The sequence below is a fragment of the Alexandromys fortis genome, unplaced genomic scaffold (assembly GCF_014885135.2).
Source record: "Alexandromys fortis isolate MF-2015 unplaced genomic scaffold, M_Fortis_MF-2015_v1.1 scaffold_8_9099976_23576923, whole genome shotgun sequence".
Taxonomy (NCBI): Eukaryota; Metazoa; Chordata; class Mammalia; order Rodentia; family Cricetidae; genus Alexandromys; species Alexandromys fortis.
This window is the reverse complement of record NW_026067899.1, coordinates 12,785,736-12,813,088: the sequence shown is the minus strand read 5'-3', so window position 1 is coordinate 12,813,088 and position 27,353 is coordinate 12,785,736. Positions and strand designations below refer to the sequence as shown.

The 27,353-nt window shown below is 41.6% G+C and overlaps 1 protein-coding gene across 2 annotated transcripts in view; it reads right to left on the bottom strand.

Annotated features, from left to right (window-relative positions):
* Positions 1-26,384, bottom strand: part of Cytip (cytohesin 1 interacting protein) — a 62,140-nt gene extending 35,756 nt beyond the window's left edge. The window contains exons 1-2 of one of the 2 annotated variants that reach the window (XM_050123786.1): positions 26,317-26,384; positions 24,700-24,801 (exon numbers count right to left, since the gene is read on the bottom strand). The gene's annotated coding sequence lies outside the window, so the exon portion shown is untranslated. Of the gene's footprint in view, positions 1-24,699; positions 24,802-25,312; positions 25,428-26,316 lie in introns of those variants that run through there. The other variant, XM_050123795.1, reaches the window with a different exon arrangement.
* Positions 26,385-27,353: the final 969 nt, after the last annotated feature.

Here is a 27,353-nt window from a genome sequence, read left to right as displayed (position 1 = left end):
GCCCTCGCGAATGCCTCGTCAATGATTTCTAGTACTTTGTTAGGGTTTCGTGCCCTAAAACTGACCAATGGTTTCAGAAATCTTCTGACTCTGTACTCCTTCTACCCAATCCTGAGTCACTAAGACATGTATTCCCTTAATTGCAGTGTTTCCCCTTCAAAGCTTGTCTTTCTCTGAACTAGGGGCTGCACTCTCTTCTCATCTGCTATGTTGTTGTGCTGGAGGTTTGTGGTCTAAACATAAGCTTGCTAAACAAAGACCTTCTTGCATTTACATCAAAAAAAAAAAAACAGTTTCATGCTTTCATTAGGGATTCCAATACAAGGCATAACAAAGCAGTGAACTTATAATTTAGAGAAGAAATACAAATCGCCAATAGATTTGTCAGTGTTTAACTTTATTGGTGAAACAAAGTAGTAGGAAATACTTTGAAATAGTAAATATTAACTGTTGCCTACCAGACGGAAAAAAGTTTAATGATATACAGTACTGGAAAAGGTGCAAAAAAATGGGCAGGTAGACACCTTGGGTAGGAATATATATCAATCAAGTCTTATTAGTGATGTCATATGACAGTATCAAATTAAGTATGCAGCTAGTAATTCTAACTTCAGGAGTTTTCATAAACCCTTCTTTCTGCAAAGACATCCAAGAATGACTTTTATGGGGTTGCTTGTAACTACAAAACATTTCAGGTTTTAATTGTGTATCATATGGATGTGCTGAAATAATTTGTGGGGTTTAATTCTGTGGAATACATTGCACTAGGTGGAAAGTGTAAGGCATGCATTCATGTGCTGATCAATACCCTTAAGGCAAAGGCAGAGAAGACAAGTGTGGTACTGAGCTGCTTTTATTTTGTTTTGTTCTTTTTTTTTAAGGAAAATACTATGAACACTAACATAAACAAACATTGAAAAAGGAACAAGAAAATACAAGGTGACCCACTAGTCCCAGTTATCACTGGTGATGGCCTTGGAGAGAGACCGATGATTGCCAGAGCTCTATTTAAGAGAGAGATCTTCTTTAAACCTTTTATATATGTTTCATCTACACACTGTTAAATCAGTTTCAAAATTTCAATAATTCACAGACAATTTTAAGGAGCCATTTTGATAATATATCCTCGTCCTTGTCTATGCTTTCAAGTGATAATTATTGTTGTATTCAGTAGATGCCCAGTGTTTGTTGGAAATCAGATATTTTTCATCCTTGTATCACCTTTTTCCAATTAAGCAAACGTATTCTTCTAAAAAGGTCTAATTAGGTCTCTACAAAACAACGGCAAAGGAGGGAATGAAATCACAGGCCAAGGACACTGATTGAGGCTATTAAAGCCTATTGGTTGTTTCTATAAGGGCCACTGTGTGTGTGTGTGTGTGTGTGTTTGTGTGTGTGTGTGTGAGAGAGAGAGACAGAGAGAGAGACAGAGAGAGAGAGAGAGATGGAGAGAGAGATACAGAGAGAGAGAGATGGAGAGAGAGAGACAGAGAGAGACAAAGAGACAGAGGGAGAGAGAGAGGCAGACAAAAAGGTAGACACACATGCGCACACACACACATACACACAGATATCTGTCTGCCTGTCTGTCTGTCTACCTGTCTCTTAAGTCATTTCTTATCTGTTTTCTTCCTCATCACACTCACAGAGGTACATTTCAAAACTGAACTGTTCACAGAATTTCGAGATAAACAAGTGAGGGTGGCTTCTTCCTCTTCCTCCACCTCTTCCTCTCAGGCTCACCTTTTACATAACCTCACCCTTACACCAGTGTATGAGCAGTTATCCCCGCAGAACTGGGAAAGTCTTTAGAAACTAACTTCTTAGAAAGCAACTTGAGCTTCAGAATGGGAATTGCATGAGATACTTGGAATAACAAAACACTTCCATGAAGTCTGGGTGGTTTCCCCTTAGTCTACCCTTCCTACCCCTGCTTGTTCTGGTAGATACCTGACCTCATATCAGACCACACCTAGTCATTCTGACCTTATTTCTGTCCCTTTCACAGAAGGCAGCTCCTCTGGGGAGCTTCTGCCCTCCTTTGTCTCACAACACTGCTCCCCCAATTCTACTTCACTTGCCTTTCCTCTCCATTCAAAATAAACTAGAGGCACCAGTTCAATGCAATGAGATGGAGGAAGATGTTCAACCACATATAAAAGGAACAGCTCCCAGGAAGCTTTCCCTTAGACTTCTCCAAAGAGTCCTCCCTCCAATCTGTTCCCCATCTGCTGCTGGGAGTCACTCTGCCACCTGTAGAGGATGTCTTTGAACATGGGAAGTGAATCAGCAAAGAAGGTCAGCATGCAGAAACTGATGGAATGTGCCTCGCCTTCTCCATTTTTGTTTCCATAATCTAGAAGTGTGTGTGTGTGTGTGTGTGTGTGTGTGTGTGTGTGTGTGTGTAGCAGAAGGAGCTACAGATGGGCAATAAGGTAACTTCTTAGAAAACCGGAATCCTTTATTTTATTTCTACCCCAGCCTATTTACAATTTTAAATAGATTTAAAAATCTCACTTGCTTTAAGATTTAAATGCAATACAATGGAAAACATTATATTCGTCGCTTCTAGTCATTTCTGACCTAACATAATGCCTCACTTAAGGAAACTAGAAACAGTGCTTAAATTTTATTTAACTAAAAAGAATAAAGTATGAGAGACAACGTTACATTTTAAGTTTCAATTACTGTACCGAAGAGATCCATGAAACAAAAAGGCCTCTGATCTGCAAGCTCCTTGCCCAAGGACAGATGGTTCCTGAAAGGTGGGAGGCTTCTTTGTGGGGGATAACAAGCCACATGTTTTCCCTCCTCTAAACAAGTTTGCTTGATCCATCTACACTGAATGTGCTTGATCTCATGTGGGCAGGAAATATGTCAAGATGTATGCTTGCCCCTGAGTGGACATGTTGGGAAATGCAGTGAATCATGGGTTTTGCCTTCTTATGTCCCTGCAAACATGACTCGGTGCTATTTCCTTGGAACCTGAATATGGACCTGGCCATAGCCTATCCACCTGGCCAGTATTTAATTAAAGTTTGCTTCAAATTTGGTTTTAAACACTGGTAGTGTTCTTACTCTTGACCAGGTTAACATAAGCTAAATAGATACAGTACAAAATATTAACCATGAGACATAAACTAATAACAATGTGTCCGTTCTTAAATCCATAAGATCTATTAGTATCTCCAACAAAATGTACAATCAGTAGTCCCTTGCTTGTTCACTCTCATTCTCTTGTTCTCACTTTTTAGAGTTACAAGAAGACACCCCTACGTGAGCTAAATCTACAAAATGCAGACAAGAAGAAACCTCAGAATCACCTTGCATAGCATCTTTTATTTTCAGGTGGAAAACGGAATCCCAATGGGGCAGTGGTTTGATGGTAGAACGATCAATGGTCACACAGTCTCCTTCAACACAATTCTGTAAGCATTTGCTAAGTGAATAGCCATAGCATAGCTATGGCGAGGCAAACTGCTGAGTGTGCTTACTCTTACTAACTGTAAGGATGGTCCTAGATTGCTCCTTTTCCAATGGAGGATGCTAACTCCAACACACTTGCCCAAGGGACCTGACACAGCCAAGGTTACAATCCAATGATGATGACCATTCTGCAAGTCTCTTACTCCACAGTTGAATTAACCCTGAGAAGACAGGAACTATGACCCTTGGTCTCAAAAGTATAAGAATCTAGTGAAGATATAGAGTTGTTGTTGTTTTTTTTTTTTAAGGTTGAAGTCCCTACTCTTAGTACCTGTAAAAATGGATCTTTAAACATATGACATTTGTAGTTGTAATCATGAAAAGATGATATCACTGGCATAGAATAAACAACCTAAGTTTCCCTGTCACCATTATGATCATTGTGGTGCCATTCTACTACCCCAACTCTAATACTGGTCACATATTATCCCAGGTCCCGAATGTGGCATCACTTCAGCGGCAGAATTCAGTTTAGATTTCTTCACATCTCCTGCAAATCCTCCCCTTCCCTTTGGCCAGCATCCTTTCCCAGACACATGTCCCCATGTGTATAGCTTTTCACTTGCCTTCTTAGGAAAGGAGTCAGATCAGCGGGTGAAACATGGGTCCTTACCTTCTTGACCAAGCTACCCAACTGACCTGGACTTCTTTGTGCTCAGCTCAGCTTCTACAATAGGACGAGTGATGTGACGTGTCAACATGTGGGAGACACAATCACATACAAATAAATAGTAATTGATCCAAGTCTCCCAGGGTCGTTAGTGCTATCCAGATCCTTCCTTCCAGAGACAAAGCCTTTCCTTTCCTGAAGACATGGGTTCTTTCTAATGTCTCACTTTTGTTCACAACACACGGTTCACCTGAATCCACCCACTTCATCAATGATGGTGAGTACCCATCATCTCAGGCTCACCTTAAATTTCTCAACTTTCTCCAATCTTCACCTGAGGCCCCAAGGAACTCAGACAATCCAAACCACCTGACGGGACTCTCTTCCTTGATCCGTTACATTCTGCTTTATTCAAATGTCTGCCTTTTCGTCTTCTGTTTGCCACCCATATATCCCCAGTCCAAGCAATTATTTTTGTCTCCTTTATTTGTATCCTTCTAACACTAAAGAGAAGCACATTTATCAGAGTGTTCCAGTAAGTAGCGATCCATGCCTTCATATCGTGCCTGGAGCTCTGGAGGTGAATATATTTTCTCTGATTATTTACTTTGGGCAATGAATGTGCTTGCTGAATGATATTCATGGTGTTCTCAATATCTAAATGTAATTTATACTCTGGATTGTTTGACTCAATTGCAATGAGTATGGCTATTTTAAGGCAAAACTGAAATATAGTAACTATGTATATTTTATGTTACAGCTTGATAATAAGGCACCCTCGATTAAAACATGCACCATTGATTCACTAACGCCTGTTCAAGGAAAAAAGCCACCCTGCATATGCTCAGAGGTGATGGGAAATATCCTAATATGACAAATATAAAGATGCTTCGGAATTCAGGAAGTAGAGTTTACAGCTTCCTTCCTGCCACAAGACGTTCATACACTAAGCTATAGATAGAAGCAGACTGTCTGGGCCAGAGCTGTGTAGCAGATGCAATCTGCCAGACCGTTCTCTGATTTCTCATCTGATATGGTAGGACCTCATGTCTCATCACTTCTTCCTCTGGAATGTCCTACCTCTTCATCTATCTCCACCTTCTCTTGAAGTCAAGGCGTGGTCCTCAGCGTAACACACACACACATAAAAATAACCCCACATAATTGTCTCCCTTTGTTTGGTGGCCTCAATTTTCCATCTTCTAATGTTAGCATCAGGACATGTTGTGACTCTGCAGCTGTCAAGTCCCGTTGTGATTTCCTATCTTTACTTTCAAACTCATCTACCGTGTAGTTTTTAACCTAATTCTTCAGTTATCAATTTTAATCTAGACAAATCGTCTCATTGCTCCAAAATGTGATAGCCTTCCTTCTGTCAGTTCACCTGGGATAATCATACCTGAGTATCTGTTAGCTGTGCTCCCTGCCAATCACCTGCTTTTCTCCCTCATCGGTAAATTCCATACTCTCTGAGTGGCTCACCTTAAATGCCCCTTCCTCTGCAGCATCGTCCTCCACCAGCAGCAGATAATGGGTCTTTGCTACTCCTGGACTCCTGTCCATGCACCCTTTGCCTGACTCAACTGCCTCTGATACATGCCCACTTATTTACTCTCCTCACCATCCAGGGCTAGAACCTCATGTTATACATTTGTGTACCACCTCTCCACAGGCTTAAGTGATGTAGTAAAATTTGGATGGTAAGATGACAAATGAAGAAATTAAATTATTTAAAGGGGATTGCTGATGTCATTAAACTTCACAAGGAGATTCCTGGGGAGATGGAGATGGAGATGGAGACGGAGCAGATAGAAGAGACTGCACCGAAGAATTTTATTTCTAACTGTATCCCATGTCCCTTTGGTAGGACACTCAGCACCTTGGCAGAGGAATGCTAGGCATGTTTAGCGAAACATGAGGAGACAATGTCTCCATTGTCCCCGAGAAATGCTTGTGTTTAAACAGAGCAGACCAAGTGGAAAGTAGAAGTGATTAGTAAATACTTAGGGCATCTGTAAATAGCAGACTAGGACAGGGACCATCATCCAACCAAACCGCGCATCTTACGTTAGCAGCATCTGAGAAGATGCCCTTGACCATTCTACGTGAAGAAAGGATGCCCTCTTCACCCTTTTCTTTTTCACGTTTTGAGACAGGGCGTCCTGTATCCTTGGCTGACCTTGAACTCCCGGTCCTGCTGTGTCTGCCTCTTAAAGCTGGAATTACAGCCCTGTGCACCTGGCTGGGAGGCTGCGCAGTTTGTTCCCTGCTGCCAGTAGCACCCCAAGGTTTACGGCAGGGAGCACGTCAGCCTCACCCTCCTTGCTCCACAGCCCTGGAGCATTTAACATGCAGAATGTGTAAGAGTTGTGTCTGGAAAGAGACAGTAATTACTGGCCAGGACTGATGTAAATTCTTGCTAGGACCTCACAGAAGTACCCTGATGGTGGCTGAGCCCTGAAAGGAAGACATAGCAGCTGCCTGCCAGAGCACGTGTGCAGGGCAGAACAAAGACAGCAAAATATATCCCTGGCGCTTAGCCACGAGCTAAGAAACTGAATGAAGAAGCAGCCAGATTGTATCGATCTGTCGCTCCTCTCTGGGATATGGCATTCAACTCCGTAGTCTGTGTGGAAGACAGCACTCAGTTTCAGGGAAGAGGCTCGCTGATATTCCCCAGTGTTTCTGGTGCTGTTGTGTGTCTCCCTAAATGGTGGCTGTCTGTGTGGTCTTAAAACTGTGTGTTCGGGCCCCATATTTTGTCTCACTCACAGCATATAAGAAAAAGCTTTCTATTTAGAGAAGGCTCCCAAATGCCTAACCACCTAACCACAGAGGGGTGTGTCCTTTCCTCTTTGCTGCAAATGCCAGGCCCAAGTTTTCACCTGCAATACCAGGGGTGCCTCTCTATTGCCTCCCTTCTCGTAGGTAGTCTGCCTACTTAGGAATCTATTCTCAAATGTAGGTGTAGCCCCAAACCAGTCACGTATTTAACTTTATTTTGTAACGACTGATCCTATCACAGGGTCAGATGTGAGTGCAGAAGACAGATCCGAAAGGTTCCATGCCCCTGTGCCTCTTTAGACTTCTGTAGATACACAAAGATAGGAGACTGGAGAGTTTATTTCGGGGAAGAAACACAGAGGGGCCTGAGGGTGTGCCATGCCTCCCCTATGGGCTGGCTCCTAAAAGGTTAAAAAAAAATGCATGGAAGACCGAGGTGAGATCCCCAGTAACCTTTTGTGGGTCATTAACATAGTCCTCACTGTTCCCTTTCCAAATTTGCATGAAGCACTGGGTTTTTCTGAGCATACTCCCCTGGCTAATTGAAGCCCAGAGGGACTCAGGGCCACGAGTCTGTCCCCGATATCGCCTTGCCTGTGCTAATATCCAGAATTTCCTCTTTCTCTATTTCACTGTCTCTGTAACTGATTTGACTTTTTCAAAAGGTCAGCATCCCCTTTAAACTATAAATAGTTCACGAGTTGCATTCTGGACTTCTTCCAGCCTCCAGCGTGTCCCTTGCTGGCCACTTGCCACACCTTGCTTATTAGCTTCATTATTGGAAGGTGGCTCTCTGTTCCAAAGACCTGAAAAACCAAGCCATCTAAACTGGTGATCTCTCCAGGTGGAAAATAAAATGCCCTTTGTCCAAAATGAATGTTTTAAGTGTTTATGGACACACAGGCGGGGTGGGGGTGGGGCAGCTTCTGTTGTTTTCCAATGAAACACCTCACCTTGACTTAATCTAGGCTTCCCCTTCCTCCAGTTTTGTAATGTGATTTCCCTAAGGGCAGGAACGATACTTTGGAACTTGTGGACGGCAGAGAACATTGAAGATCATCTAGTCCTGGCTCAACACACCCTAAGGCACTCTGCACCATTTTCCAAGCAAGCAGTTAATTATTTACCCTTTCCCTGGGTTCCTGAAGGGCTTGGGTGTAGAGAGAAATATACTTCAGTGTTGTTTACTCTAAGCACTGTAGTCTCAAAGTTTTCTACAGGCTTATAGCTGTAATTCTTTTCCCTTAAAACAACCAACCTGTTATTCCTCGCAGAAACTCTAACAAGATTCGCAAAGAAACACCCCAAATTGGTATGCAAGCCAGGTTTGAGAAAAAGTAGGGCAGACTGAGAAAGAGCCAGTAGAATGCCACAGAAGAAACTGAGCTTGCATTAATTTTCCTATTTTCATTCTTCCTTTTTCAGAGTGGATGTTCAGCCATTATTGTGGATACAAAAGGCACAAGGGGCTCTGCAGTGAGAAGGAGAAAGAGATGAGCCATCACACAGAGGTGGGAGCGGAAACACTCCCCAGTGTCCGTGTGCACTTCAGCCCCAGCTTTACAAAGGGCATGTTTCCCCAAGGAGATGAACTCCAGACATTCTACACCTCTTCTTGTTTTGTATTCTGACTGCCTGAGGAGGTGAGATGACATTAAGCTCATCTCGTGCAACGGTACAAAGAAATGGCCACTACGACAAAGTAGTAGCCACTTGTGTTACTATATGGTGGGCCACTGGAAGGAGCGGTAGGCTGAGGACCAGCCCACAGTCTCTCAGGCTGTTACTCTCCTCACCCAAGAAGGTTACGATAATCATCGATGGAGCTTGGCCTATTTTTCATTTTTCCTCATAAAAATCAGCCTTCCCAGCCTTCACTCATTCTTATTCTCTTTCAATTCATCTCCTCGAGTTCAACGTGGCACAAGATAATGTAACTTTTCAATAAAACATAAAATAATCGGTTCATTTATTCATCACAAGTCCCAGCCCTTCTAGCTTTACTATTTTTCTGTATCTCCCAGTAAAAATAATTCTTAGCTGCTATTTCCTGACTTAAGACCAAATCCTCATACATATTTCTGGTTTTGCTCTTTTCCTATGCCTTTTCATGTGCTACAGATCAGATTGCTAAGATTGTTGAAGCCTGACATAAGAATCGTTTAGTGCTCAATCTTGCTGCCTACCTCCTGACACCCATCCATCAATTCAAAAATGAATATGTACAAATGTATTTCACAGTCTTGGCAGGACAAAATTTTTAAAGACTCTGATTGATTTTACAACATCTACCAAATTACTTGACATCTCTTCTGACAAAAAAAAAAAAAGAGCTTCAATGTTAAAATTCTAATTATAGAAGATCAAGGGAAACACTGTTTCCTTCTTCAGGTACATGGAAGGAACCCAGAGAAAATAGCCCTAAATGGAAGGCAGGTTTTCCCTTTTTATGTCCTTTGGAATTAAATTAATCTAGAGTGTTTTTTTCCTAACTCAATTATTTGGAATGATTAAGAAGGAGGGCACAAAATATATTTAATCATAATAGCCAGATTCTCATTTAAACATAAAATAACAAACACATCAAAGCAGAAAAATTGATCATAATCAATGTGCCCACATGAACTAACATACACTTTTTTTTTTACATAAAAAGAACCACATGGCTAAGAAAAAGCTCTTTCACACCAAAGAATACTCCCCATCCCGAACTCTTGGTTTTTATAGTGGAAGAATGTAAAGTTATTTTGATATAATGGTAGTAAGTTTTAAAAGCACAAATAGGCAATGACACAGTCTTTGTGTTCCACATTGGCCTTTTGAAAAGGAAGAATCTGAGGATAATCTTTACAAATCTTCCTATTTGTGTTGCCTAGAAAATCTGTTTTTCTTTTTAAGAAAATATGGCCAAGAATACACAGAAAATAAATGTAAATAAATTTAAAAAAAACGTGAGTACATTCCATAACAAAAATCTCCTGATTATGAAGAATCCTTCAGATTTATCACATACTTATTATAACACAACTGAGTATTTAGAAACCATTTACTATCTATGTTTCAGCCTTGCTATGAGAATGAATGACGGCAGGTACCAGAAGATAGCACTGCTTGGAGCACTGCTTGGAGAAGGGCGCTGGATAAGGTGAAGAGGAAGGCCTTCAAAACGCTGGTAGACAGCATAAGGGAAGACTGTGGAACCTTGGGTATGACAATAGCACAAGCATCTAGGACTGCCTAGGACAGGAACAACTGGAGAACCACCATAAATGAGCTGCACATGCCTGCTTGAGCATTGCCAGGGCATAAATGATGGTGATGATGATGATGATGATGATGATGATGATGATGATGATGATGATACTATCTACGTCCCGGTGGTCAGTCCTTGGCAGATTATATGAAGTGAAATTTTTGGAGCTCATTTTGTTTGTTTGTTTGTTTGTTTTGTTTTGTTTGTTTTTAGTGTTTTGAGGCAGAGCTGCTCTGGAGTCCAGGCTGTACTGGAACTGGTGGGTCTCCTGCCTCTGCTCTATGAATGATGAGATTCCTGATGTATGCTACCATGCCTGATGGCCACCTAAGAGTTCTTTTTGCTTAACAGTAAAAGCTATCACAGAATTGGCCCTTCAAGATAATGGTTAATTGAGTTTCTTAAACAGAACAACTGAGGCTGACCTGGGTGGGAAAAATCCAACTTGACACACTAAATTTAGAGCATGCAGAACTTCAGGATGAACACTTCAGTGACTTTACCCTGACTAAATTTAGTCATAGCAATCTGAATTCAGACAAGGAAACTGTGAAGAAAGCAATCCCTCAATGGCAGGGTACAGAGTAGTCAGGTTACCACAAAGTCTTCTGCTACCCATCGTTTTAATGTCTTGAGGAAAAAGGAGGTGAGCCCCCAGAATCTAGACAAGGAAGAAATAGCAGGGACCTTAAGCAACCAGGTGAGTTTGCACTTTGCTGAAAGAGAAGCCTGTTACACGTTGGCAAGGACTGCCAAGGGTATTTACGAACATCAGAAATTCCTCAAAGTAAAGGAAGACATCTGGGGTGGGGGGCTGGAACTGATCCAGTGGTCAAATATAAGAACTGAGCAATGTGACTGAGCCCTTGCCTCCGTCTATCAAGTCCTAACAAGCAAAGGACCAGGAGGACAAAGCACAATATTGTCCATTATCCTTCTGTAAATGGGGGGACACAATAGAAATTGCCTTAATCTGTCTCCATGTGTTTGCATCAAGAACATGCTAGAAGACAGTATCAAAATCCATCAGTTTGGGGGCCACGGTTTCTGCCTCACTATCCTCCCTTTGATTCACTTATCTGCATTGATGTGGTGAGAAGAGCTGTTATTCGGTAGTATTTAGTCTCATGTTATATATGGGAAATAGACAGAAAGATTTTTATCTACAGAAGGGTGAAACACTTTTTTCCATAGTGATGCAAGAGTCCAGCAATGGGGAAGAGAGACAGACCCCTCCCTGCTTCATGTTTCATCTGTGCACAAAGCTCAAAGGAAGTGCTGGGCCCAAAATATTAGCTGCATGTGTGGTAGAGGCCAAATAGCAGGGCTATTATGAATAGCATTACCCAAAACATTATGAAATACACAAAGGTACTGATGGGAATATTATACACCATTCGAACCTACAGCAGGTAACTGAAAATCTGTGGTAAGATGCAAGGAGAGCCGGCTCTCAGATCTGTACCCTTTGGAATAAGAAAGATTTAGAAGAAGACACACACAAAGCTTTTCTTCAAAAAAAATAATTATTTTAATTAATAATTTTCCATAACACTAAACCTCAGCTATCTTACTCATATGTCAGATCTTCATTGTGTATCCAAAGTGTGAAACAAACACTGTAGGTGCCTGTTCTCATAAACATATGACAGCAACCTCAGTTCTAAACATGACTTTCGAAATAAAGGTAAGGTTGGGTATTCCACATGTTTTAAACACTCCTATTGCTGATGTATTGAATAACTAGTCATTGATGCTATTAACATACTCTGGGTTTGGATTTTTAAATTATTAGTATGGGCAAGCATTAGAAGGTGCTCGTACTTGCTGTAGAAGCTCAATGACCTAAGTTCTTAGTCTACTATGTTTTAAACATCCTTTATGAGATGACATGTTGAGTTTTTTATTTAAAAACTTAATTTGAGTGATTAGATACCAAAACAATCACATATTTGTATTACATCTGCTTTACATACCCTATATACAAAAGAAAAATTAAGTTGATGATCTGTATTCGACTTAACCTCTTCTCAATGAGAATCTGTGAAAAATTGCAATTCCGAAGAACTCCATCATGGTAAGACCGGGCCCTTGCCCCTGACTCTGAGAAAGTGATGCTGAGGATGGAAAAACTCCAGCTCTGCCCTGCATGACTCAGTTTATAGAAACATCTCTACTGTGCCCCGTAGCAGAGCAAGAGAAGGAAAGAACTTCTTACAAAGGCCCAAACAGAGAGGTAACTAGCTCCTTGACTTGAGGATAAGAATTGCCTTGGAAAAAGAACAGCAAGAAAGAGTGACCGGGGTCAATGAGATAAGGGGACTTGTCAAGAGGAGAACACAGAGTGGAAGGGTCAGTAATAAGTGCAGCTTGGTGTTTGTGGACAAGCGAAATGTGTACGTGATAACGTCGGAGCGCCTCACTGGGCATTGTGGATGTGGGTCCATATCTACCACAGTAGATAATTTGGACTTGATTCTACCATAAGAGTAAAAATTACGATTAGAATTTTTTTTTAAATTTTGGCAGAAGTTAACTCATTTTTGGGGAACTGATTTGGCGGTTCATTTATAATGGGAAGGAGGGCTGAAGACAGTTCAATATTTCCTATAGAATATTGAAAATTAGTGATAAGTGCTTGAATCAAAGCAATGGAGGAAGTAGAACTAAGAAGCACCTCCAAAAAAGCAAGCAATAAAAGTTTAGGTCTTTGTGACTTTGGTGATTAAGAAGCAATAAGAGAGAGACTCAAGTCATTCTCATCTCCAGGGACCAGGAGAATGATGTTATCATGACAGTGATGACAGTGAGTCGGAATATTTTACAGTGGTGTCTGACCCTAATTTCATTACCAGCATTGCAGTAGAACTCCAGAAAACAGTACTCAACCTTCAAGAAATGCCAGGAATGAGCAAGTGTGTCAATTTCCTGAAAGCAGAGGAAATTGCCATCAGCTGGGAGATCCAACTGGACAGAGGATGAAGGACTTCGCAGAGTCAACAGGACAGGAGAATAAGAAAGACAAAGTCACAGGACTGGTGAGTTCTGAATCACGGTTGTGACTGTGGCCTTCCATGCACTTGTGTATGTCTCTCATTCTCAAATGACCCTGCAAGGGTTGGCCAGGAGATGTATTCTTTAACATGAAGCCTCAACTGGTATTTATCAGCAGTACATTTTCAATTAATGTCCAGAAAATATATTTGTTGAATCAAATTTAACAGGAGGCAACTTTCTTCACTGAGCTGATCTAACGTGCACCTTTGGAATCTCAGTCAGTGAGGAAATCCATAATCCTTTCTACAGAAGTATTCTTTTTGTTTGTTTTGGTTTTGCTTTTGTTTTTCTAGGCAGTGTTTTGCTGTAGCTTTGGAGCCTGTCCTAGAACTAGCTCTTGTAGACCAGGCTGGCCTCGAACTCACAGAGATCTACCTGCCTCTGCCTCCCGAGTGCTGGGATTAAAGGCATGTGCCACCACCACCAGGCACAAAAGTATTCTTAAAGTGCACTGTTCTCCATGTTTGAAAAACATCCTATTAGTAGGATCAGAAAACCCAGTAGAAAAGATGACCACCAAATGCGAATGGTAGCTAGTGTCAACATTAAAGTTTGTCTTGCTTATCGTAGGTGCCTCTCAGGGAGTATGAAGAACTGCTACCACTATTGACCTTCTCCCATAGAGACTAGGTGCACATTCTTTAGAAGCTCAAACTACCACCATATTTACCCTCCCTCATCCAAGCAAAAGGAAGCCTGGAGATAAAGACATAGCTACATGTGCCTGTCCTAGCAAGCCCCACCAACTGTCCTGAGTGAGACCCAATATACTGTCCAGGGTTTTTTGTAAGAGCTACACACCTTGCATCTGTGTTAGGTCAGCTCAGTGAAAAAAGCTGGCTCCTCTTAAATTTGATTCAACAGATACATTTCCTGGTCATTAATTGAAAACGTACTGTTGATAAAACTGAGAAATAAAAGTCTAGAGCACGGAGAGATGAGCCTGAAATGAAAGTATAGTTGACTATAACACATATTTCAAAGACAGTGTCCTTCTTAAATCCCATCCCGCATGGCATCATTACGTTATAGGTTTTGAGACATTCTCTTTACTGACGTCTGGCTAAGCCTACGTAAATGAAGAATTGTGATGTTCACAAGCTAGCAATAAAAGGTTTCTCTCAGTTCTTCTAGGATCTTGGGAAGCCAGTCATTCGGTTCTGAGGAAGCCAGGCTACTTCATAGAAAGACAGCATTTAGAATCCAGCTATCTACTTCCTGAGGTCCCAGTTCAGAACAGTATCAAGCATGGTATATGTGATCCAACCTCAGCCTTTAGCCTCGGAACCACCTTCACTAACCCTAAGTGGAGGGAAGACAACACTGAGCCCTACCCAAACTGCAGATCTGTGAACAAGATGAGGCTGTTGATCATTTAAGCCATTAAGCCTTGAGCTCATTTACTACTTGGTACCTAACCAGAACAGCATAAAGAAATCTCTTAGATGTCAAACAGTTGATGGTCAATTCAAGGAGATAAATATGTATGCAAATGACCACAGGACGGTAAGAAATAACTCCAAGCAGAAGGTAAATGTATGTGTTAAGTGGACACTGGGACGCACAGGAAGTGTATGGTGAGATAGGGAAAAAGACTAATGCTACAAGCTCCCTATAATTTTCCTATAAGGGCAGCATGCAGCAGAGATACTAGCAGTAGTTTAGTCTTATTACCATATGCGTCCATGCTCATGGCTATATAAAAATAATAACATTGCCAGGTATTGTTTAAATTCAATTATTAGAGAAATGCGTGACACAGTAGCACTTAGTAAATGTTAGTTTTAAATACCCAAAGAACCCAGAGGTATTGATTATGGCATGACGAGGACAGAAACAGGCTTGCTTCAGGAATAAAGGCATTCTTTTTCTCAAATATCTAATGTCAGTGGGGGGGGGATCTTCTTACAGAGGCAAATTAAGGTTTTGAAAACAATATGATAACTTCTGCATTTTCCAAATACCCCGAGACCACTAAGATCTGTACGGTGATACACCCCTTCCCACTTCCCCTGCTTGCTTCCCTTTCTTCGTTGTTTTCATTGGGTGTAACAAGCTGTCTGCGCATTACAGATGACTGATCGACCACAGGCCCCAGGTTCCTGCTGATGAGAGCTTTGCACCTAACACGTATCTTACCTCAAGTTTTAAGAAACTCGGTCTTGTCTTAAGTATGTCAAAAGAGCCCCCATTGTCTCATTTGCTTTCCCAGTGAAATTCTATAGGGGAGGGAAGGCCAGTTAAAAGATGGAGTGAGTATAGAATCATTTATCTTCTTACCCCAAAATGTCTTCTGTTTCTGAAAAGTGTGTTTAAAAAAAAAATTCTGTCTAGAAGTATGAAACATTGGAGTTTAAGCGAGAGAAAAACAGTGGAGTTGCTCAGGACATCCCCCATTACGAGATTGAAACCATGGCAACTGCATCACTTTAGGCCAGTTGAATTTCATTATTTCAGGACAGGAGCATCATCGCACTGCTTGTAAACGCACATGAGTAAAGGGCAGTTCCTCTATACCTCGGGCTTCTCCTGGTCTTTCCTGTTGGTTAACCTACCCACGTAGCTTAGAAACACACAAAATATTTTGGTCCTTTCAGAGTGGCTCGGCTTGACTTGGCGGGTTGCAAACCAAGTGTTTTACCTCATGTAAATTTTGAGCATTTCAGGAAAAAAAAAATACATCTGTGTTTCTTTCCTTAGCTGATACCAATTTCTCAGCTGAAAAAAAAAAAAAAAAAAAAAAAAAAAAAAAAAAAAAAAAAAAAAAAAAAAAAAAAAAAAACCTCTCATCACCATGAATGTTTTCAATGTGGAAGCTTTCTAAAAAGTAGAGCATTTGTGTGGCGTGTGGTCAAGGATTCGCACGCTGTGTTTCATTGCCTTAGCCACTGCAGTTCCCTTTGGTATAAAATGGATATGAAATCAATGAAGAGATTGACGGATAACGAAATCTCCCTGGCCCATCTCTGTGTGGTGAATATAAACGAATGCGTATGGGAATTATATCAACTCTGAGAGGACCCTGTAAATTACACACTCGACACTCTCAGTGACACAGAGGAATGATTGCATAGGGACATGAAGAGCCCTTAATTAGCCCTATATGAAGTCACTGAAGGGGGAAAATCACCTACAAGTATTCTCTGATACAGTTAATTTCCCCAGTAGATAAATTGTTCATAGAATTTGTATGATTCACTGTCAGCCCGGGTCTTCCCGATCATTTTTTTTTCTCATTTTAGAAAAGGAAACCATGTCAGACAACAGAGAGCCAACTTCTTCGATATCTTTGAAGTACCCTTTAATCACAAGTCATCAGTACAAGGGTTGCTTCAGCAGGAAGGCCACTGGGGGTGGCACCACTTCAGTAAACCCGAGAAATAAACCCTCAGTGGCCTACACTGTGGTTAAACACCCCTATGTTCTTAGTATCCCAGATCACCATGGCTTCCCACATACCTCTTCACTCCTATGATGAGAGACAATGGAATTCCTGCTCTAACTGCATCTTATCCTGCAAGCTTTCTGAGGCAGGGGGATGGAAGTTGCTGCACATTGTCAGCGAGATTAAAGAAATTTGAGGTGCTCATTTGTCTATTGCTTGTCAAAACCTGGCCTGGTTGCTTTAGAGGATACCAATTCTGTGATCCTAGTATTTATGGAGTCCCAGCACTTCCTATGGGGAAGGGTCTAGAAACAGAATGCCTCTCAGCATTAGGTTCTTCTCCTTCAGGTTCTACATCACTGCTCCAAGGAATGTCCTCTAACCACCCTTTCCAAAGTCCCCCCTGCAGTGTCCTTTTTATATGCTCTATTCTGTCACAGCTCAACGTTCTCCTGCCACACAAGGCTGGCCCTCTGGTCTTACATTCTTTGAGGGTCCAAAATCCCTTTCCTGGTTTTTACTCTTGAGCCTCTAGTGCCTAAGCAGAGTGCCCAGCAATGGCTGCTCGTTCTCCCCAGCCCTCTGACTCTCTGGCTCTCAGCTAAATGAATATATGAGCTTAGAGTTAGAGGCAATGGTGGAAGCGTATACATCAGAAGTTACCGGCAGCATGGATTCCCAGAAGGGAGAAGACAGGGCTTATGCAATATGGTAAAAGCATATATGAGGTGGAAACAGTTTCCGGCTTGTAAACACACTTAATGACTCCAGAAACACCTGAGTCTACCTGATTATATTCCACTTTTAATTAGCGTTTTTTGTAATCCTGATTGCACCTCTGATATTTACAAGACTGCAACTGAAATTCCAGCACTGATACCAGTAGGAATATGCCCTGATGACCACCTTGAGAGATGTGTGTTTCCAGAAATAAGAAGAACACCATTTGCATTTGAAAATCTGGCATTTGCGCTAGTTTTTTTTTTTTTTTTGGTGGCAGCCAAAACTGCCTTCAGAGAGAAGGTGGAGGTGAAAGAAGAGAGAAGAGAGAGTGGAGGAGTGTGACTCCCCATGCATCATCTCTCTGGCTCAGTGCAGCAAGGCAGAGCAGTTTTGTGTGTGCCATGATGATTAATGTCCTGGAAATCCAGCTTGTTTGCACGATCCAAGAACCAACTTTTCATCCTGGGTGGGGAACGCAATACAGGCTCCTGAGACTGAGTGGAAAGAAAACGTTCTCTAAACAATAATTCAGTGCTGACCCAATGGAAAATAGTACCTAAACACTCTGTTAATGTACAAGATTATTAGGTGTGCACAATTGTTTATGTTTTTAATTTTTTTAAAAATTGCATTGATATCGTCTAAAAAGAAATGAAACAACATTCTTTGCCATGTGACCAACACAAATATTCACTTAGTGTTGGACTTTGTGCTTTGAGCAGTTGCGATCAGGTACATATAAATGAGCGGGATAGAGTCTCAGAGTAATTTGAAAAGACAGGTGAAATATGAAGTAGAAACTTGAGTATGTTAACCATGAACATGTTCTAATAAGAACATATTCATAAATACCTATAAGATGTTTCAGAAAGTCCAACTGAAAATAAAGCTGAAAACTTCCAATCATCTAGATTATAGATGGCAAAGCAATAGCAAATGGACAAATTACATTAGCTCTGGCTGCTTACCTCTGCCCCTAATTTGTAATTTCACATCAATGAGAAAGTCCGTCAAAAATGAAAACAGAGAGAACTTGCTAGACTGTACCCCAAGACTCATCCCTTTGAAAATATCTAATCGAGAATGTTTTAGAGACAAAGCGGAAATATAATAGCAATCTATTTTAAAAAAGAGTGTCTCTGAGAACTGACTCGTTTGAGAAGCACTCTGTCTTTTCTCAACAGGCTGCAACACAGAAGCACTGGCCCTTGCTGCCGTCGGGCTGTGCGCTGCCCTGCATTGGACCAGCTAGCCAATAGGATCAACTGTTCTGAGGTGCGTATTTACTCTAAACACCAGTCCCATTCTGCCTTGGGTTCAGCTGTGTGGTCAGCTGCTGCACCTCCCACCCCGCCCGAGGAGCTGACCTCACTTCTCTATCTGAATCGCTGGTCTGTTTCCTCTCCTCTCCGCCTCCTTATCTTAAATGAGCCCTGCCTCTCACGGTTATCTCTGTGTTTACTAGAAACAATTTACCGAGTACACGAGGCCACGCCCCCATTCTGTCTAACTTGCCAGCTTCAATTTTGGGCTTCTTCTGATTCTCCCAACCTACTTGTAAAGCCCACTCAAGATATGAAGACAGAAGTTTTCTAAGAAAACAGAATTCCAGGGACTGCTATTTTTCTGAGTAATAGTCATTGTAGAATTGCGTCACCCAGAACAGTTAAGTGTGATGTATGGTTCTCCGTAATATAATATGCTCACTGTCCAGGTCCAGGTTTCCAGGAAGGAATGGACTCTTTGCACCTACAGCGCTGCTCCCCAGTTGCCTCAGGATGAAATCAGGCAGAGCCAGGTGTAATGGTGTTCATCTTTTACCTCAGCACTCAGGGGGCAGAGGCAGATGGATCTCTGTGAGAACAAAACCAGCGTGGTCTACACACTGAGACCCTGTCTCTAACAAACATAAAATAGAGGCAGAAGGTAGAAGATCAACTATGTCTATGATTTTATAGACAACCTCTGCTCAGGGAGTAGAGTCATATGACATCATTCTGTCCCATATAAATGATGAAGTCCACTGTGTCTGACTAAATGTGACTATCAATGGTATTATTAATATAAAATAAGTTCTAGTGTATTTTACTTTATAAGTCAGACTTAAGATTACAACAAAACTGAATGAGAAGCTCAGAGTCCCATGTGTCCAGTCACCACAGGCTCATGGCCTTGACCATCACCAGCATCCTGTATCACAGTGGTGTAGAGGTTACAGCATCATCACCCAAATCCATAGTTCACCTTACCGTTCACTCCGGCTGCTTGATAGTCTATGCATTTGACAAATGTATAGTTAGGAGCAATCAACACTGTAGCACTGTACAAAGCGGTTTCACTATCCTAAATTCCTCTGTATTCAGACCCACTGATTTCTGTTCCCTGCTAAACTCCTGACCTTTTACTGTGCCCTCCTGTTGTCCCCACCACAATGTCATATTGCTGTGATTGTGTGTGTGTGAGAGAGAGAAACCTTTTCAAATTAGCTGGTTTCATCTAGCAACGGGCCTCTAAGTCTCCTCAATGTTTTTCACACCCCAATAAACAAGAGATGTGGCTTTTAGCTCTAACTAATATTTCCCAGCCTGTGTCTATCACCGATTGTTTAGCCATTCGCTTGCTGAAGGATGCTGTGGTTTCTTCTGTGTTTTGGGAATTCTGAGCAAAATTACTCTAAATATATGCATGTGTGCATGCATGGGGCGGAGCATAGATTTCAACTTATTTGAAAAACACCAAGCAACACAATTGCTGGATTTTATGCTAAGACCCTATCTAGCTCTGCAAGAAGCTGCCAGTCTCTCTTCCAAAGTGATGGTGCCATTCCGCAGTGCCGCCAGCAACCAGGGAAGGCTTTTGTTGTTCTAGCTCACCGTCTGAGCATGGACCAATGACAGAGGAGTCTACCACTGTGGCAGGGTGCACCGTCATCTCCGTGTTTTAACTGCAGTTGTGTGGTATTGATTACTGCCCATTCATCTCCCATTGGGGAACACGTTTTCAATCCTCTTGGACACCAAGTTTTAATCTTACTATTGAGTCCTATGGGTTCTTGGAATAGATTTAAACTTGTAACTTATCTTTTCCTTCTTTTTTGTTTTTGTTTTTATTGGGGGGGAGCATGTTCTCACTATGATGCCCAGGTGTGGCTCAACATTTCAGTCCTCCTGACTCTGTTTCTACATACTGAGACTACAGACGAGCAGAGCCACGTCTTTCTGCACTGTCGTTCTCTCGACTGGGCTTTATACAGATCCAGAAGCTTCAATTTTACATATCCCCCGAAGTTCATAAATGTAACGGATGATTGAGTATAAGTTTTCCTATTGCCAGAGTTGGCAATTATAGACGCCCAGTATCAGGATTAAAACGAGGGACAACTGATAACACCTGGAGTAAGGCCCCTTCTACAAAGCTTACCAAAGGACAGGCTCTTGTGCTCTCAACTTCCACGCCACCTTGTGACAACCCCTCCCCCTTTACTAGTCAAATCTAAGAGAAGACTGGGGAGGGGAAGAACAAGGCAGCCTGAGTGGGGAGAAAAAGGAAGTATTACTAAAGTTTTTCCATCTACTCCGGAGGTCTTGCCTCTCACCACTGAGCTGAGTACATGGGCCAACAAGAGAAGCATTCTTAAACCTATAGGAAAGAAGAGTCAGCACTAGCTTTCACATCTGCACCTAACATATCCTGAACAATCTTCCTCCCCATGTCTGAGGAAAGAAAAAGATTTGGAAAAGAGAGAAGGCTCAGTCCCGGGCTACCCATGTACATGTGTCCTTTAGACAAGCAACTCGGGAAAATAGCTAAGCTTGTGATACCTTGAGAAATTTCACCAAGGAGAGCTGATTGCTCATAAGGGACCCCAACAAGAGGATGACAAGGGATGATAGCAAGAATGAGATCTTACTGGAGCACGATCTGCAATCCATATATAGAGGAAGCGTCTGATAACTCTCAAGTAGGTACTTTCTACTCAGAGAGCCCCAGGCGCCAGGACATACTTTCTGGAGGACAGACTATAACTACACTATTAGATAAGAGGGATGAATAATTACACTGTCATCCTTGGTCCAGTCACCTCACACTGTAGAAACCCACGAGATGAAAAGGGAAATTGCACCCCAGAAAGAGTGGATGCCCAGAAGCTTCTGTTTGACTGGCAATACTGGAGGAAATACCTTTAAATTGAACTGAGATTGAAACTTTCATAATACTGAATTGTTTGTGTTTTTTGTGTTTTATAGAAAAACAAAACCTCAAGTATCTGCCAAAGGAAAAGAGAAATCTGGAAAAATTTAAGTAATTGAAAAAAAATTAGTTCCAACACCTAAGCTCCTGAGAAGTTGACTATTCAGTAACCTCTTCAATAAAAGTAGAAACAACATGAAATATCCATCTTTTCCACTGAAGAGATCAGAAGTGAAAACGGAATCAGTCCCTTAGCTATTAACTTTGCATTTACAATAAGATGAAGTAGAAATTTTGAATCAAAGAACAACCTGAGCAGGATTACCAGTGGGGCTCAGAATAGCACATTTGCAATGTACTATAGAATTGGAAACAGATTATGGAAAAGGAAAGCCGTGGATTCAAACTTTGACTCTAATTTGAGGTAGAGTAGAATAATTTATACATACATACATATATTCATATATATATGTTTATATTCATATCAATACAATAATGTGATTCCCATAACAGAAAGACTCTAGCAAACTGTAATGATATCTAACCCTGTGGCAGGCTTCTAATTTGCTGGGCAGGATGTGACAAGAAGAAATTTGCTAGCTAGGAACTTCACAACTCTGTATCTACTAGGTAAGGGGTCTGGTTAGATATGAAGGGAGTAGACATATGTGATAGCTTGAAGCTACTGCGAGAACATTATTATAAGCTAAGAAGATAGAACGACATAATTGACATAGCCTTGTTCTTACTAAAGAAGTAACTGAGGCGAGAACAAACGGTATCACTGTAAATTATACAGAGACAGATCTAGATAGAATTTCTATTTTACTGTCTCTTCATTATATTTGAAGGTTCTCTAGAAATAATGTGAAACAAATTAATGGTGCATTAAATTTTTTATGTAGAAATGCTGAAATGTTTTCCAGCTGTTTGGTTTTTCACTTCAAATTCATGTGGAAACAGCCACAGCAGTTTCTAGTGGGGTTTCTAACACAATGGAACCCAGCAGATGACAGGGGTTCGAAAATGGTGGCCACTTTTGTCAACCCTTTTGTCTGAAATACCTTCAGTGATTGTGACCATGAGAACGTACTAATAACACGTAGAGATGGAAAAGCACTGGTAATGTGCTAAGAACTGAATACTTGCCAGGAGGTGGTGGCACACGCCTTCAATCCCTGCACTCAGAAGACAGAGAAGGAGGATCTCTGGCCATTCAAGATCAACCTGATCTACAAGAGCTAGTTTCAGAACAGGCTCCAAAGCTACACAGAGAAATCCTATCTCAAAAAAAAAAAAAAACAAAAAAAAAAAGAAGAAAAAAGAAAAAAAGGAAGGAAGGAAGGAAGGAAGGAAGGAAACTACATACTTAAGTTAAAAGTTTTGTTTGTGGAAAAAACTAAAAACATTAATATTTCAAACAAAATTTCTCAAAATAGCTAGCTAGTAGTTCAAGAACGATTCTGTCAGTGAAAAAATATGTAAAATAAGATGCTGAATACTGCCATGCTAGAGTAGATGGAAACTGAAGGAGAAAACTGAAGTCTGGATGAGGAGAAGCTGGGACAATGTGGCACTGCACCCCCACCGACCTCCAAGTTCTGTGTGTGTCAGTTTGTTGGTAATGGTCAGATTGTACGAGTCCCCCCAATTCCATCTTTGTCTTTAAGTGCTGTTTGTTTTACTCTAGGAGCTGCGATTCCAAGAGTAACGTGGAATCAACCTCATAGGAGTCGGCCAGCCGGTAGACCGCACACACTGGGCACAGCATTGCTAGCTTCTCTAACTTGATCCCAGGACTCTTCCTTTATCTTACCAGGTTTCTCTTCACACATCATCTCCACACATAGTGAGTGGTAAACATGAACAAATCACAGAATTGGAAGCTCTTCACTTCACTCTCTTTTAGTGGCTCTCACAATGATCTTCCCAAGGAAAATCAATTGAACTATTGACGGAAATACCATTGCCGGATCAATTATAATTGCAGCTACTGGTGCCGTCTTGGTTGCTCACTATTATTCGTAGGGGGAAAAAAACATGTGCTGGTGAAGAAATGTGTCTCCTATTTAGATCATGGCTTGCAGTGGTGTAGATCTAACCCAGGACTTCAAGTGTGCAGCCCAGCATGCTAGCACTGAGCTATATCCCCAGGGCTATCCGCATCCACTGTCCAGAATAGGATCTACCCATAAACATTGGTTCTTGACCCTCATGACTTTTCCAGAGGGCTACGTGCATCCACTGTGCTGTGTCTTCCTTCTAAGACGGGAAAGAGTCCTTAACAAAGACTGTCTGGACACAGTGGCCTGACCCTTGGTGGTCTAACCCTAAATGTAACTCAGACACAACAGGGCTTAATGGAACCCTGTATCTGGCTTAAAGTAAACCTTTTTTTGCTGCTAACTTGACTGTCAGTTGTTCCTGGCTGAGCTCTAAGCACCTCAGTCAGGCCTGTCTCACAGAGAGCATCTAAAAGCAAGGAATTTGCTGTCTTGTACTTGTAGCATCCACAAAAAAGCGATAGCCTGTCAATTAAAATGTTTAATTGACTGTTCTCTGCAGTTGATACAGGGTGGAAAGGACCAGAAGAGCTGATACACACACACACACACACACACACACACACACACGCGCGCGCGCATGTGCACACACACACACATCCATATGTACATGTACACATATGCACACAGAGTACATTCTCACTAGTTGTGGTGGCCTGTTTAAGTCATTGGAGCGCCATGTTTGAGTTCTAGTGTGCAGTCAGTTTCCGCTTGACTTCTAATCAGCTCTTTAGACCTGCCTCTCGTTGCTACCCTTCCGGCAGTGATGACACAATCCCGTATTCATTAAACCGTTCTGACTGTGATAAAAAAAATATTATCTATATGTCATAAGCTCAGCATTTCCCCTGACACAAGATATACCCACCAGCAAATCCACTGGCCATATGCTATTTTATATATACATATGTGTATATACATTCATCTTCAAGCAAAGTGTGGAAATCCAAAATATTTAGAAAAGAAACCCCAAAGAGCAAGTCACCTTGCTCACTAAGCACACAAATGAAAAAAAAAATCCCAGCAATAATTTATTTATCTTAATACACAATACTTCATTAAAATGTGTTCAATTTCTCCTCTCCCTCAAATCAACTAGAGCAATGCGTGCTGAGACTCAGCCCCTGCTTTTCCCACTCAAACTTACCATAAGACTGTAGTGGGCAAACATCGGTGAGATCACCTCCTGCTCTCAAAGCCAGAACCAATGAGGTCTAGGTCTCCTCCATCCGTGGGAATTCACAGCCCCCTGCAATGCCACAAGACACTTAGAGAGAGAAAAGGAAAGAGTCTGGCCCTAGCTCCTTCTACCCACCTCACTTTCCTTCAAGGATAGTCCATCTATTCTTTCACAGTGGGGACTAACATCACAAATAGACAGAAAATAAATAAAAAATTCAATGCTGCTTATGCGAGTCCCCAGTCCTGTCCAAATGGGGAATCTGCTCACTGATGAATCAAGGGGGAGAGAAAGCCTTTCTTATCTGGGGTCCCTCCCAAGCAGATGTTTTTCTTGCGGCTTTCTTTCATGTGGACTGGGAGCTTTTAGAATGCCAAAGCCGCTTATTATCCTCTAAGTACAAATTTCACTCTATGTGTTTTTGTTTTTCAGGTATAGAATAAATGTGTCCCAGTTAGAAGGAAGTTTCTGTGTGTGTATATATATATATATATATATATATATATATATATATATATATAATCTAAAGACCTGCTTCTAGTTAACTTCGTAGCATTCAGTTAAAGCCAGACAGACTTACCTGAGTTTTTCTTTGAAGCAGAACAAGCGTCGTTTTTTTTTTTTTTTTGGTGGTCTGTCGCTTTAACAAAATACCATGTTGGTTTTTGCCCACATGACATTCATTTCCAGTCCCTAGAAACAGTTTCGAGGGAGCAAATGTGCCACATGGACAGCAGTTATAGTATAAATATGTATTATGGAAAATTTCCACCCACACAGAGAACCTCACGGTCTGCGGTAGAAAACAAGTTGCTTCAATGCAGAAAATAGGCGTTGTTGCTGCCTTTAAAGCAAGCTCTTCCACGGGGAGCCGTTCTATTTATTTGCAGCCCGCAACTGCGCTCACTGCTTTGAAAGCTTTACTGTGTGTCATTGGCTGCAACTTAATCTGTCACAACCTCCGGGCTCAAAACCTCTTTTGTTTGAATTTACTCCGATGGACATGCATTCTCCATAGAAACCACAGCTTTGCCCACCAAAGGACATGTCACCTTTGTAACCGTCACCTTCCTAAACCTAAGACACTGTGTTTGCAGGCGGTGGCAAACAGGTAAGAAACCACAGCCACCTTAGCCGACCATATGCGGACTTACACACTGCTGGTTGCAGCCATGAAACAGGAAAAGTGGCAGGGAAAGAAATTATAATAGATAGAAGTCTTGCCCATATATAAGGGATCAAGCTTATGAATACTTTGTAACAGAACTAAGATGCAGAAACTTGTCAAGGCATGTGTGTAATCCCCTTAAAACCCACAGAGGCAACTTCGGTGTATACTGTCTCTACACCTCTGTTGTTTGCCCAGCTGGACTGAGCTTGATGCTGCCTCATGGAAGAGTGTGCATCCCGTAGCTTCTCCCATGGCTGACCAGGCTCCTGCCCTCCTCTTGACACCGATCCCTCTAAGAAGTGTCAATAAAAACCCTTATTTCCACTTCTCCAGACTTCCTCCGCCCCACCCCACCCCTGATTCTTTAAAGAATCTGTGAAAAGTTTATTCCATTCCCACCCTGTCGAACCTACCTGTGCCCGAGCAGTCTACAGGAGGCAGGAAGGACTGGATTGATGGGAGAATCCAGCCTTGCTTAGAGGGAGGGCACAGTCCTGGCAGCTGGAAGATGGAAACGGGAGGAATTTGTGTACCTTGGCAAGTATGGTCCGGTGCCAACCAAAACATTCTCTTTTTTTTTCTTCCAAGAAGTTCAAAGCACTTTGTAAACATTAACCCGTGAGGCTAAGTAGTCATGAAGTAACTGTTACTTGAATACGCCCTTAAGATAGCAACCGCAAGCCAACTCGTTAAAAGGGCCACACTGTTGCTTCCTTATTTCACAATATTTACTGAGCCCCTACTGTGTGCAGGGCACTGAGGGTAAATGGACACCTGGGGGTTTTCAGAGAGTTCCTGGTTCTTTTGCTTGTCTGCATGGGGTCCGTAAGGATCAAGATACAACGACTTATTAGTCTTACTTCCATTTTATTTTGGTCAAGTCGTTTAATAAAATGTGCTCCATTCTCTAGAATGTTCTTAGTGTGCTGAGTGCTGAGCAAGCGCAAGAGAAAAGTATTTAAATTGTCTGCAAATCTCATTACAACTATAGAAACTGAGAAATACAAATTTGGAATGCTTCCTCTCAAGAAGGCATAAACAGAGGTTTAGAATGGATAGTCTTTGTTTCTTTCAATGCCTGTAGGATTGCTATAGGAGACAAGAATTAAGGTCGTGGTTGCTATGCTGAGCTGTGGACATACATAATCGACATTTCTGTTGAACCAGGTGAGCCTACAGGATTGGTGACGCCCAGCCTTTGTCCTCGGGACTCTCCCTGCTGTTTTGTCACAAAATAGCAATCGAGGTATAGAAAATGACTGATACCATTTCTAAATCTTCCTGAGACGAGGAACTGCACACTAAGTATATGGCTATGTGGGATGAGTAGGACAAAGGGCTGGTGTTCCTTTTCAGAATACATGACCTTCTATTGAATAAAAAGCGATTCTCCCTGATGTCTTCTTCTGATCAATACAAGGCTAGGATTCTCTTACATTAAGGGAGTTAA